A 13,063-nucleotide genomic window follows, 5' to 3' on the forward strand; every position below is an offset into this window, starting at 1 on the left:
GAGGAAGTCTACTGCAAGCCTCTTCCTAGTGAAAAGAAACACCGAAAGAAAAGCAGTCTTTCCCACCCACTGGCTGTTCCCATGAGAATATGATACCTGGAGCCGTTGCTATTAGCCACCCCCGAAAGGAGAAATAAAAATACCACCAACTCCAAAACTGAACAAGAGACGACTGGCATCCTGATGACATCACTGAACCATCAAAACATTTCTGGTTCCTACTGCTTTAGTCACTGATAGAAGTCACCTATTATTTGCCGCTAAAAGCATTCTACCGAAGAAATTTCCCAAGGCCTATCGGGTACGATCTACTCCTTTCTAGAGCACTAACAAGCTTCCATAAGTTTGTCTTACCTAGGTATTCACCTCATTCCCAACCATTGCCATAGCACACGTTTTCTACCAGCAAAACCCAGCTGCTCCTAAATCCTGCTAAGTTCACTCGTACACCTTCGCCTCTGCACTGCTGTCTACTCCACCAAACACGTAATCGCGATAGTTTACAAACACTGTCAAACACACCAATGTTGGTCCTTCTGCCTCTCCACCTGGCAAACTGAACTACTCACTCTGCACGCTTACCGTAGATTCTACCCAGTCTTTGAAAACTCGGATTCCTCACCGGGAACTTACGGTAACTGGAACAAATGCCAATACAAAATAACAATGATAAGTATAAGCTCTACGAGACTCTGGCACCTAGAAAGCACTAAATAGAGTAAATAATACAAAGGACGGTGGTAACAACAAACTCCTGGGGTGCAGAGACTGGTTTTGGAACGTTCGTATTCTACAACAACAGGATAACACTTAGTAGCTAACAGGCACTTAAGAGTTACTTGTGAAGTGAACAAATGGCCATGAATAAAAATGAATTCCTTTGAAAATTACTTTTAAAAACCACAGAAAGTTTTCTGTTTCAAAAACCCCAGGGACAGCTCTATTCTCTTATGAGCACCTTAAGGATCCAAACACTGTCTGCTCGATCTCGGTCTTTCCTGTAACTTCCAAAACTAACTTACAGACGGTCTTTGGTAACAGCCTACCAAGTTAAAGCTTTCTTCCTACTTTTCAGATGGTACAGTGCACTAGTGCCCGGCTTCGGCTCAGGTCATGATCTCACGGTTTGTGGGTTTGAGCCCCGCATCGGGCTCTGTGCTCACAGCTTAGAGCCTGGAGCCTGCTTCGAATTCTGGGTCTCCCTCTCTCTCTGCTCCTCCCCCACTCCTGCTCTGTCTCTCCTTCTCCTTCAAAAATAAATAAAAACAGTAAAACATTTTTTAAATAGAAAAAAATAAAAAAGCAACTGACTGTTACGCCAACAGTTCCAGAAAGAAGGGTGGGAGGTGTCTCTGGGAAAGGCTGTGACAGGCAGGGATGTGGCTCCTCTGAACCCAGAAAATGGGGAGAAGGAAGAGTTGACTTGACTCCCGGATTTCTAGGCAAAGAGCTTCCCTACGCCACTCCACTGGAGCCTGGCTCTCTGATCCTGGGGGGAGATGTTCCCCAAAGAGGTGGGCAGGGAAAGGGAAGGAGAGAGGAAGTCGGCTGTGGTGGGACATGGGCTTGTGGCCATGCCCTCAGGGGGCACCCGGGCTGAACAAAGGGCTGACAAACAGAAGACCTGAACTCGTCCTTTACTTGTTCTCTGCCCTTGGGACATCATTTATTCTCTCTGGGCCAGTTTTCACATCCGTGCGACGGAAATCACGGCACCACCCGTGCTGACATTGCAGTGCTGCGGAGACGTGGATGGACACGTTTGGGTTATGACACGTAAAAGCCCGGCTCTGATGTCAGACAGACCTGGGGGTGAAGTCCCTGGCTCCGCACCCTGTCGGCCGTGTGCTCTTGAGCAACTCACGCCTCCCCTCCAAGCTCGGTTTCTCTGTCTCTAAAGTGGGGACGGTCGCACTCACCTCAGAAAGTTACCTGTCCACACAAGGTACGGCACAGAGTAGCCTCCAGTAAGTGGAAGTTCTGATTCCTGAAACGATGTGCCCCAAGAAATACAGAATTCAGAATCAGCCACCAACTCCCTACTGTAAGCCGTGCCTTCTGCCTGCAGATCCGGAGTGAATGGGCGCTAGAGGCCTTCTGCCCAAATCTGCAAGGTTCTGTCCCTGCCCCCCCGAGGCACCCAGGGGGAGGCCACACAGGCCCCTCTGATCAGGCGATGGCCTTGGCCTCCTGTCAGGCAGAAAGCTCATTCCATGCCCCAAACTCGGCTGCTCCCAGGGGAGAGGATGCACGCCCACACCTCTGGTCACCAGGGGCAAAGTATACCCACCCCACCACCCCAACCCCCCTCCCCGCGGCCAATAATCCAAACTAGACTGACTTGGGTGGGACCTCCGAGGACGCTCCTTGTCCACATGTGGAAACTGAGTCCTTGAGAGGGGAAAGGACTTGTCCGGGGCATCGAGGGAGCTGCTGGCAGAGCTGGGACCAGGGTCCCAGCTGGAGCCCTGCCCAGAGGCAGATGCCTTGTTCACACATTCTTCTGCCTGTGGCCCCCACTCCCAGTTGAACAGCCAACCATTTCCTTGCAAACACAGCCATTCCAGTTGCAAACATCTGGAGAGCACATATTACAACCAGGTTTGGTTGAACAATGAGCAAAGAGTCTGCAGGTTTTTAACCTGAAGGCTTTTGGGGGAGGTGCTAGAGACACCCTCCCCGAACATAGTCCTCAGAATATCGTGGGTCTGTATGTTTTGTTGGAAGGTGGTCTATCTACACAGAGCTTTCTTCAGGTGCCCACAGGGCCTCTAAGAGGGCTAAACTGGAAACATCTGGGCCTTTCCGAGGAATTCCACACATCCCACCTTATTCCGAAATGCGAGAATGAGGGGCGCCTGGGTGGCTCAGTCGCTTAAGCGTCCGACTTTGGCTCAGGTCATGATCTCGCGGTCTGTGAGTTCCAGCCCCGCGTCGGGCTCTGTGCTGACAGCTCACAGCCTGGAGCCTGCTTGGGATTCTGTGTGTCCCTCTCTCTCTGACCCTCCCCCATTCATGCTCTCTCTCTGTCTCAAAAATACATACACGTTAAAAAAATTAAAAAAAGGAAGAAACGCTAGAATCCACAGTCAGCCCTGGAGCTGATTCTTTCAACAACGCGGGACGTGCCACACCTAGAGACCTACACGCAGACACATCTGCCCGAGCTTTCTGAGCAGCGAGGGGCAGCAACCGGTCCCGGCTTCAAGGCTGTCCTTTGGGGGCTGTCTGCCCCCAGGCGGGGAGGGGCTTCTTGGTGCTCAGTGCCGACACCAGATGCGGACACCCTCAACACACACCCACAGGCACAGGAATGAGGCCAGCCCCCAAGGGCTGCGGGCATTTGTGGTCTCAGGCTGAGGACTCAGGATACAGGGCTGGGGCAGCTCAGCAGTGGCGGGGCCCCAGGATGTGAAGTCACATAAGGAAGGCAACAGACTCACACACAATCACACGCACATGGTCACGGCCTCTCCCACGTCCACAGAGACTCATGCATCACACAGATGCACCTCACACTCACGGAAACACATCAACACACAGACCCGTGTACACGCAGAAAGAAGATGTACGCGCATATCTCCAGACCGAGGCACAGACATTCTCAGAGGCACACACTCACAGCCACAGGTCCTCGCCCACACAGGCGTGTGCATGCTTTACACACACGCACACACACAGTCCAAGCATCTAAATGCTTCCCAGGAACCAACCACTATGCATTCTCCCCTGTGCGGGCAGTCCAGGGCTAGAAGCCAAAGGCTGGCCTGGGTTCCCAGTTGGCCCCCAGGAGAGGGAAGGGGCAGAGGGACAGCTGAACCTTGCTTGCTTCTCACTCTGCTGCATGTGGGGGTGGGGTAGGGGCTAAGGGACACCCAGCTGCCAAAACAGCAGGGGACGAGCCCACAAATGCAGTAACCCACTTGCCAGGGGCTTTCAGGGGTGGGGGCGGGGGGAGTCTCTTGGCCCCTGGGGGTGGCTCCAAGCATTGAGAATTTGCGGGCAAGGGCAGATCTGGGATGAGGGGCATTTTTCCAGTGAACCTTTCCCCCCTTCCGAAGTCTGGTCCCCCTTCTGCAGCTCCATTCAGCCCCCCACCACCCAATACGCCCAGTCAGCACCCCCAGGCGCTGGCCTCACCTGACTGAGACGCAACCACAAGAGGAGGTCCTACCCACACATATCCAGGGGTGCCCCACACGCGGGGGGCCCTCCCGCTGCACCCGCCCCGGCACGCAGCAGAAAAACATCCAGAGTCCCCCTATACCCCCACCCCCAAACTCGGCCGCCTTCAGTTCCGCGGGAGGGACGTACCCAGCCAGGTGAGCCCCAAAGCGGAAATGGCCGTCCCGCCGCCGACACCGGCTACCTCTCCTTCCAGACCCTTCCCCGGGGGGCTTGGAAGCCCCCTCCCCCAGGATCGCGCCCCGAGCCCCCGCCCCCGCCTCCGGCACCCACCTCCTTCTTGACGGTGCGCGGCAGCCTCTGTCGAGGGTCGGCCTGTGGGACGACACGAGGGGGCCCGCGGTCAGCCGAGCGCTGGGGACGGGGCCGGGGCTGCCGTCCCGCCGCCCGCTCGCCCTGCGCCCGCTTAGCTGCGGCGCCGGAGGCCACGGCCGCTCGCGCCGCGTTCCACGCCCAGGCGGCGGCGGTGCCGGCTCTCTGGCCGCGAGGCTTCAGCCGCGTTGGGGCGGGGCCGAGCGCCCGGTTACGTCAGGCCGCGCCGCGCCGCCGCCCGCGCGGAGGAGGACGGGGGAGGGGAGGAGGAGGGAGGGGGGAGGGGGAGGGGGAGGGGGGAGGGAGGAGGAGGGAGGAGGAGCCGCTGTCGCCCGCGCGGAGGAGGACGGGGGAGGGGAGGGGGGAGGGGGGAGGGAGGATGAGGGAGGAGGAGCCGCTGTCGCCCGCGCGGAGGAGGACGGGGGAGGGGAGGAGGAGGAGGAGCGAGGGGAGGGAGGAGGGGGGAGGGAGGAGGAGGGGGAGGGGGAGGGAGGATGAGGGAGGAGGAGCCGCTGTCGCCCGCGCGGAGGAGGAGGGGGGAGGAGGGGGGGGAGGAGGAGGAGGGGGGAGGGGAGGGGAGGAGGGGGGGGGAGGAGGGGAGGAGCCGCTGTCGCCCGCGCGGAGGAGGAGGGGGAGGGAGGAGGGGGGAGGAGGAGGGGGGGGGGGGGAGGAGGAGGAGGAGGAGGAGCCGCCCGCGCCGCGCGCCGGGGAGGAGGAGGAGGAGGAGGGAGGAGGAGGAGGAGGAGGAGGAGCCGCCGCCGCCGCCTGCCCTGCCGCCGCCGCCGCGCAGCCTGGCCCCCGGCGGGAAGGTCCTCGGGGCGACGCACGCTCTGGGCCCCTACCACCCGCAGCCCCGCCCCCGCGGGAAGCCCCGCCTCCCACGCCCGGCGGCCCGGCTACCGCTCCCCCTCCTTCGGGCAGGGCGGAAATGCATCCTTCGTTCCTGGAGCAGCTCCTGGCCGGGCTGCAGGGAAGTGGCCTGAGGCGGTGGAGCCTGGGAAGGACACGCTCCAAGCCCCGTGGTTCCCGTCTTTAAAATGGATGTAATAGGGGCGCCTGGGTGGCTCAGTCGGTTGAGTGTCCGCCTTCGGCTCGGGTCACGATCTCATGGTTCGCGGGTTCGAGCCCCGCGTCGGGCTCTGTGCTGACAGCTTAGAGCCTGGAGCCTGTTTCCGATTCTGTCTCCCTCTGGCTCTGCCCCGACTCCGCTCGTGCTTTGTCTGTCTCTAAAATAAACAAACATTAAAATATACGTGTATGTATAAAATGGGTGTAATAGGACCGCCTCTTCGGAACCATACCAGACATAAACGAGATAGTGAATATAAAGCACTTAACAGAGACCTAGGAAAAGCACCAGCAACCATAAAAGCTGCCATCATCATCATCATCATCACCATCATCATCATCGGGTCTTCCATGATACAGTGGCTCTCCACCCAGACCGGCCAGGCCTTACGTGGCTCCCTCCCCCACACGCAGGTCACTGCGAGAGTGGCAGAGAGGGATCCTTCCAGGACCCCAATAGGGCACTTGCCTGCCAGGACTGAGTCAGCCAAGACCCTTTGCGACCAACGCTCGTTCCACCAAGTTCCTGACCGCGTCCACCCAGACGGCAACTCGGGTTTACAAACGTTTATTGACACCTACCACGTGCCAGGTTACTGTACTGAGGATACGGAAGTGAGCAAGATGGGCAAAAGCCTGCCCTCACAGGGCGTGGGAGGTAGACAGAAAAATAAATAAGCAGATGATGTGGTATGTTGGAAGTTTCTGGAGAAAACTGAAGTCGGCAAAGAGGACAGGTGTATTTTTGAAGTAGGGTGCCTGAGGGAGGCCCCGTGAGGAGATGCCATTGAGCAAAGAAGAGAAGAGTAGATTGGGGGATTTCTGGAGGAAGAGCATTCCAGGCAAAGGGAACAGCAAGTGCAAAGGCCCTGAGGTAGGAGGGTGCCGCTGGGTGGGACAAATAGCTAGGAGGCCAGTGGGGCTGGAGTGGCATGAACAAGAAGGATTGGCAGTCTTCCAAGGTCCTGTTAAGGCCTTGAAGGCCACTTAAAGGACTTGCATCCTGCCCTCAAGAGCCCCCCGGGTTTCAGCCCTCCGGTCACTAGGACTGGGGACAGCTCAGAGCAGCCCTCTTGCTGAGGAGATTCAGAGTCCCTTGTCTCCATTTGTCAGTGCCATAAGCCAGAGAAGATGATTTTCACTAGCCTAGGGAAAAGAAAAGAAGCTGGAAGGATAATGGGCATTCCCAGAGTCCAAGGGGGGCCTGGAGGACTGGGCTGAAAGCAAGGTAGCTCCACAAAGAGAGACCCTTGGGAATAGTCGCCTGGCAAGGACAGAGTGGTTAGGGTGCCACCACTCAGGTGGAAGGAGCTCCAGGGGTTGGAGGTTCCCGTTCCAAGGAGGGAGCATCCTACTGGCCTGGCCTGAGACCTACGCCTGCTTCTTGCTGGGCAAGGGGAGTCTCAGCCACAATCCCACCACCCCACTATCTCCAGTGAGAGTCCCCGGGGAGCACAGAGAATGTGAAATGGTTGCTTGGTAGCCAACACCCCCCCCCCTCATATACTAGAACCATATATTGAGGACCTGCTGTGTGCCAGCCACTGCATTAAGGGCTTTAGAGTTTGGGTTGCCTGCTTTCAACACAACACGGACATGAGGCCAAGCTTCACTTTTGGCCTTAGAAACCAGGTACGGTCACCAAGTTTACTTTCCTGCCACCAACACCAATCTCGGTCATCAGAATTCTTAGTAAATGACATATACGAGCATTCCCTTGTGTCTTCAAAAACCTCTTACTTTTATTCCCTGGACGGGGGTGGGGAGGGTAGAGGCACTCTTTTGGTTGCTGCCCACATGTGTCTTTCCCAAACTGCAATTCTGAGACCCCAGATAAATAACTTTGTTTTTATTTCACCTCTGCCTCTTCTCTCCGTTGACAGATTACATCCTGCATCGCTAAGTAGGAATGCACAAATGCTTTCTTCACAGCTTCTAGGCCTCTTAATTTTGATACAATTTGAAACCTGTGGGGGTGGTGGGCGGAGGAATTCAAGCACAGCACAAAGCATCTTGATACATTGATCAACTGAATTCATCAGTTGTTAACTGCGATTCATCAACTGGTAACATTTGCTGCCTTAACTTTGTGTTCTCTGTCTCCCTCTCTTTACAGCAAATTGCACACGTTGATTGTATACATCTTGATGACTTTTCTCCTATGCACTCCCCTGTAACACCATCACTATAACGAAGGTACTAAACATATCCATCACCTCCAGAAATGGATGTGTGTTCTTTCGTGGTTATTTATTTCTTTGGGTAGGAACGCGTAGCATGTGATCTCTCTCCTGGAAGCAGAGGCGTGGGAACAAGGTGTGGGAGGGAAACATGAAGGAAGCAGAGAGGGAGCCATTGATGTGATTTTATGCAAGGTGGTGTAGACAGCCATCCCTTTTACCCAGGTTTCTCCATTACTTTGCAGAGGCCTGCTAATTTTTCCTCTTCTCCTCCTTTCCCTCTCTGTGATCATTTCTTCATTATCTTTGCACAGATTCTCGGCGCTTTCTTTTTGTCTTAATTAGGCTTCTTGGTGGTTTGGCCGCTTAGCTGCTATCTTGATTTCTTAAAGAACCACCTTAGGTTTTTCGCCTTCCATTTTGTCAGCCTCTTCCATTAGGTTTATTTTGGTGTGTGATTGTGTTTTCTCATTTCAGGTGTAAATAAATCCATACATACATAAGTTCATGCAAGAATGTGTGTGTAGATCCAGTATATGTACCAACTGTATATCCAAATTGCATTTAGTTGTCTACCGCTTTTTGACTGTGTATCCCCAGTTTTCCGACTAAAATACCACCTTCTCTCCCACTGCCCTCCACTCCTGGTTTTTTTTTTTTTTTTTTTTTGCCCAGAAAGAACACTGGCAGATTCCTGCATGTCATCAGGAAGGTAATGATAATCAGATCAACTCTGTGGCAATTGGGGTTGTCTATAAGAGTTATAAGTCAGGGGCGCCTGGGTGGCTCAGTCAGTTGAGTGTCCGACCACCAGCTCTTAGATGAACACTGGCAAGCCCATCCTCTGCCCAGTGGAATTGCCCATAATAACTGGGAGCCCGTTGCTTTGCCTGAGCCCACCTATGCAGTAAATATTCAAGACTTATGGGGGTCCCTGGGTGGCTCAGTTGGTTGAGCGTCCGACTTCAGCTCAGGTCATGATCTCGTGGTTCCTGAGTTCAAGCGCCACATCGAGCTCACTGCTGTCAGCGAGGAGCCTGCCTCAGATCGTCTAAGGATCTCTCTCTGCCCCTCCCCTACTTGCACTCTCCCAAAATTACATATAAGGAAAAAAGAGTTTTGTATTCCAAGAGGACAGTGGAAAATCTCCCCTCGGATTCAAATGCTAGTGTAAGCAACTAAGCCCCCACACCAGGCTCGAGTTTCTTTTTTTTTTAAGTTTATTTATTTATCTTGAGAGAGAGAGAGGGAGCTCTCCAAACTGTCATCACAGAGCCTGATGCGGGGCTCGAACCCACAAACCATGAGATCATGACCTGAGCTGCAGTCAGATGTTTAACTGACTGAGCCACCCAGACACCATGAGGCTGGAGTTCCTGAGAGAATCGTGTGCAGCTCTCTCAGATGACAGCTGCGTTTTTGGACTAGAATACTTCCTGATTCCAAGGATGGAGGCAACCCCTTAGGCATGCATGCTATTGGCATAAAGGAGCTCACATTATATTGAGGCATAAAGACATTCTTAGGTCTCGAGTGCTATTGAAAGGTCATCCTAGAAATATTTGTGAGACAGAACACTCCAGAAAATGACATATGCTAAGAGTGGGGGGTATTTCTGCGAGGATGCAAGCAGATCAAGTCTCTGCCTCGAGGACTGGTAGTAGGGCAACCTGAGCACCTGCCCCCATTGTAGAGCCAAATGTTCTGGACTTTGTATCCCCCCACTCCGCTGAACTAAAGCAAGAGGCTTAGCTCTCGGAGGGAGTTCTCACATGGCAGGACTTTCCTGACGTGGCTCCAGAAGCTACACCATGGCTCATGAGACACAACCAGGTTGTAATGTACTTGTCAAGGCCACCCCTCCTCACTGGCAATGACTTTCACCCACAGCCTCAGACTCTGAATCTGTCTCATGCTGGGAGGAAGTGTGTATCCTGGGGAGTATCCTTCATCCCAAACCAGCTGCACTGCACATAAACACTGGGAAAGGCAGCACAGTGGGATCCTCCTTCCCATGAGATCATGTGACCACAGACCACGGATCTCTAGGCATCTTGATTGGTGATGTTCAAAATCAAATTCATGGGGAGCACTGTGTGATGTACGGGATTGCTGAATCATTATGTCGTGTACCTGAAACTAATACAACATTGTATGCCGACTCTACCTCAATTTTAAATTTTTTTTTTAACGTTTATTGATTTTTGACACAGAGAGAGACAGAGCATGAATGGGGGAGGGGCAGAGAGAGAGGGAGACGCAGAACTGGAAGCAGGCTCCAGGCTCTGAGCCATCAGCCCAGAGCCCGACGCGGGGCTCAAACTCACGGTCCGTGAGATCGTGACCTGAGCTGAAGTCGGACGCTCAACCGACTGAGCCACCCAGGCGCCCCTCTACCTCAATTTAAAAAAAATAACAACAAAACAAAATCCAATGGAGTACGTTTGGAGATCTAATTCACTATATTAAGCAGTCCACAAATCCGGCAGCGTCGCCGCTAGCAAGCAGAGAGATGCTCCGAGGAGTTGTACAAAAGGGGACGTTTTCCTAAGGATAGGAGGAGGGTGAGGTCACAGGCTAGGACATCTTCTTCGGCGGGGGTGGGGGGGACAGGAACGGCAGCGTTTTCATCATGCATGTGACCTCACTCGTGATGATCAGGAAATTTCAGAATGACTTTTTAGGAGGTCACGTTATAGAACTGTAAACATTTGCCCATCACTCACGTACTTGACTGTGGTCTCTGGGCAGCTGTATCGCCCATGCCGGATGGGCTCTGCAGAACAGTTCAGAGGCATAAATCAATATAGATGCAGAAGAGAAAAGACAGGAAGAAGCTGATGATGGTCCTGAAGAAAATACTATCCGGTTCACAATCGGTTTTCATGTAGGGACTCTGTGTGCCTGGCTTGGGGTGTGTCTTTCGATGTCACTAAATTCAGCCTCTGAGAAAACCGATTAAATTTTGTTTAATGTTTGTTTATTCTGGGGAGAGAGAGACAGGGCACGAGCGGGGTAGGGGTAGAGAGAGAGGGAGACACAGAATCTGAAGCAGGCTCCAGGCTCCGAGCTGTCAGCACAGAGCCCGACGTGGAGCTGGAACTCGCGAACCGGGAGATCATGACCTGAGCCAAAGTCGGAAGCTTAACCTACCGAGCCACCCAGGTGCTCCCAAAACCCGTTAGATTTATGGCTAAGTGACCTTCATAATTGTACCTTCCCAACAAGTTGTCACAGATGAAATCCATCCCTTCATCTGTGCGTCTGTGAGTCTGTCTATCCATCCATCACCGATCACGAGGATCTGTGTGTCAGCTGTTGGGCCGACAGTTCCAAACACTCCGTCCATAGCCACCGACTCTGTTCAACAAATCGATCTTGTTTGATTGTGATTCAACAATCATATCTTCTCCTCCTATCTTTTTTTTTAAGTAGGCTCCACATGGGACTTGCACTCACAACCCTGAGTTCAAGACCTGAGGCGAGATCAAGAGTGGGACGCTTAACCGCATGAGCCACCCAGGCACCCCATCTTCTCCTCCTATCTTATTTCCACATGCCCCTAATACATCCTCTGTTCCAGCCAGGCAGATTTCTTCACTTTTACCCACATATACCACGCTCCCCACACATGCAATACCATATTTCTCCTTCCTTGTGGAGAGGAAACAAAGACTGCTTTTTAAAGACATTTCTAAAACAGTTCTTTCTTTTATTTTTTATTTTTACGTTTTTCAGTTTTTAGAGAGCGAGAGAGAGAGGCAGAGGGAGAGAGAATCTCAAGCAGCTTCCATGCTCAGCACAGAGCCTGACGCAGGTCTCTATCCCACACCCTGTGATCAGGACCTGAGCTAAAATCAAGAGCGAGATGCTCAACGGACGCTCAACCGACTGAGCCACCCAGGTGCCCCTGAAACGGTTCTTTCTTTCTTTTTCTCCCCAGATTTGAATTTTTTAATTTTTTAAATTTACATCCAAGTTAGTTAGCATATAGTGCAATAATGATCATGAGTAGATTCCTTAATGCCCCTTACCCATTTAGCCCATCCCCCCACAAGTCTTCCAGTAACCCTCTGTTTGTTCTCCATATCTAAGAGTCTCTTATGTTTTGTCCCCCTGCCTGTTTTTATATTATTTTTGCATTCCTTCCCTTGTGTTCCTTGTTCTGTGTCGTCAAGTCCTCGTATGAGTGAAGTCATATGATATTTGTCTTTCTCTGACTGACTAATTTCATTTAGCATAATACCCTCTAGTTCCATCCACATAGTTGCAAATGGCAAGATTTCATTCTTTTTGATTGCCGAGTAATGCTCCGTTGTGTGTGTGTATATATATATATATATATATACCACATTTTCTTTATCCATTCGCCCATCGATGGACATTTGGGCTCTTCCCATACTTTGGCTATTGTTGATAGCGCTGCTACAAACATTGGGGTGCATGTGCCCCTTCGAAACAGCAGACCTGTATCCCTTGGATAAATACCTAGTAGTGCAATTGCTGGGTCGAAGGGTAGTTCTATTTTTAACTTTTGGAGGAACCTCCATACTGGTTTGCAGAGTGGCTGCACCAGTTTGCATTCCCACCAGCAGCGCAAAAGAGATCCTCTTTCTCTGCATCCTCACCAACATCTGTGGTTGCCTGAGTTGTTAACTGAAATGCTTATTTCCTATCCTACTTCCTTCGTGAGAATTTCGCCAGCAGCCATCCCCCACCCCAGTCATTGTTTACCTAACATTTTTAAAGCCATTAACAGGTTTTAGCACTTCAGGGTATGTTATCTTCAACCATACACTAAATTGGGTTGGTTTGGGTTGCGTTAGGTTCTTTGACTTGAACACTGGGTCAATGTCTTCTCCTCCTGTTTCTTTTGTCTATTAGCGATCCACAGGAAGACTGGCCTATAGTTCTTCTTTCTTCTACTTAGGTTTTGTCTGATTTTGGTATTAAGATCACAGTGTTCTCATCGGATGGATTGGAAAGTAGCCCTTTTCACCACTCACGGAAATATTGCCATAAGATTAGAATGACATCTCCAATGAAATTTTGGTATTTAGCCAATAATAGCAATAAGGACTGGTGTGTGGGTGTGTGTGGGTGTGTGTCTGGGAGTGTGTGTGTGTCTGGGTGTGTGTGTGTGTGTGTGAGAGAGAGAGAGAGAGAGAGAGAGAGAGAAACAGAAAAAAACCCTTTTAAACTATGATTACATTTATTCAATGGTTATAAGACTATTTAGAGGTTACATTTCTCTAAGTATCAGTTTTGGGGGCGCCTGGGTGGTGCAGTGGGTTAAGCCTCCGACTTCAGGTCAGGTT

At 52.1% G+C, this 13,063-nt stretch overlaps 1 long non-coding RNA gene across 11 annotated transcripts in view; it reads right to left on the reverse strand.

Moving 5' to 3' along the window:
- The window catches only part of LOC122236328, a 44,721-nt gene extending 40,025 nt beyond the window's left edge, over positions 1-4,696 (reverse strand). For 4 of the 11 annotated variants that reach the window (XR_006214408.1, XR_006214407.1, XR_006214402.1 and 1 more), the window contains exon 1: positions 4,459-4,693. This is a non-coding gene — a long non-coding RNA (uncharacterized LOC122236328). Of the gene's footprint in view, positions 1-1,919; positions 1,988-4,458 lie in introns of all 11 variants that reach the window. The other 7 variants (XR_006214409.1, XR_006214405.1, XR_006214406.1 and 4 more) reach the window with 4 other exon arrangements.
- Between the last annotated feature and the right edge of the window lie 8,367 nt (positions 4,697-13,063).

This window comes from Panthera tigris, assembly GCF_018350195.1.
Source record: "Panthera tigris isolate Pti1 chromosome F3 unlocalized genomic scaffold, P.tigris_Pti1_mat1.1 chrF3_random_Un_scaffold_93, whole genome shotgun sequence".
Taxonomy (NCBI): Eukaryota; Metazoa; Chordata; class Mammalia; order Carnivora; family Felidae; genus Panthera; species Panthera tigris.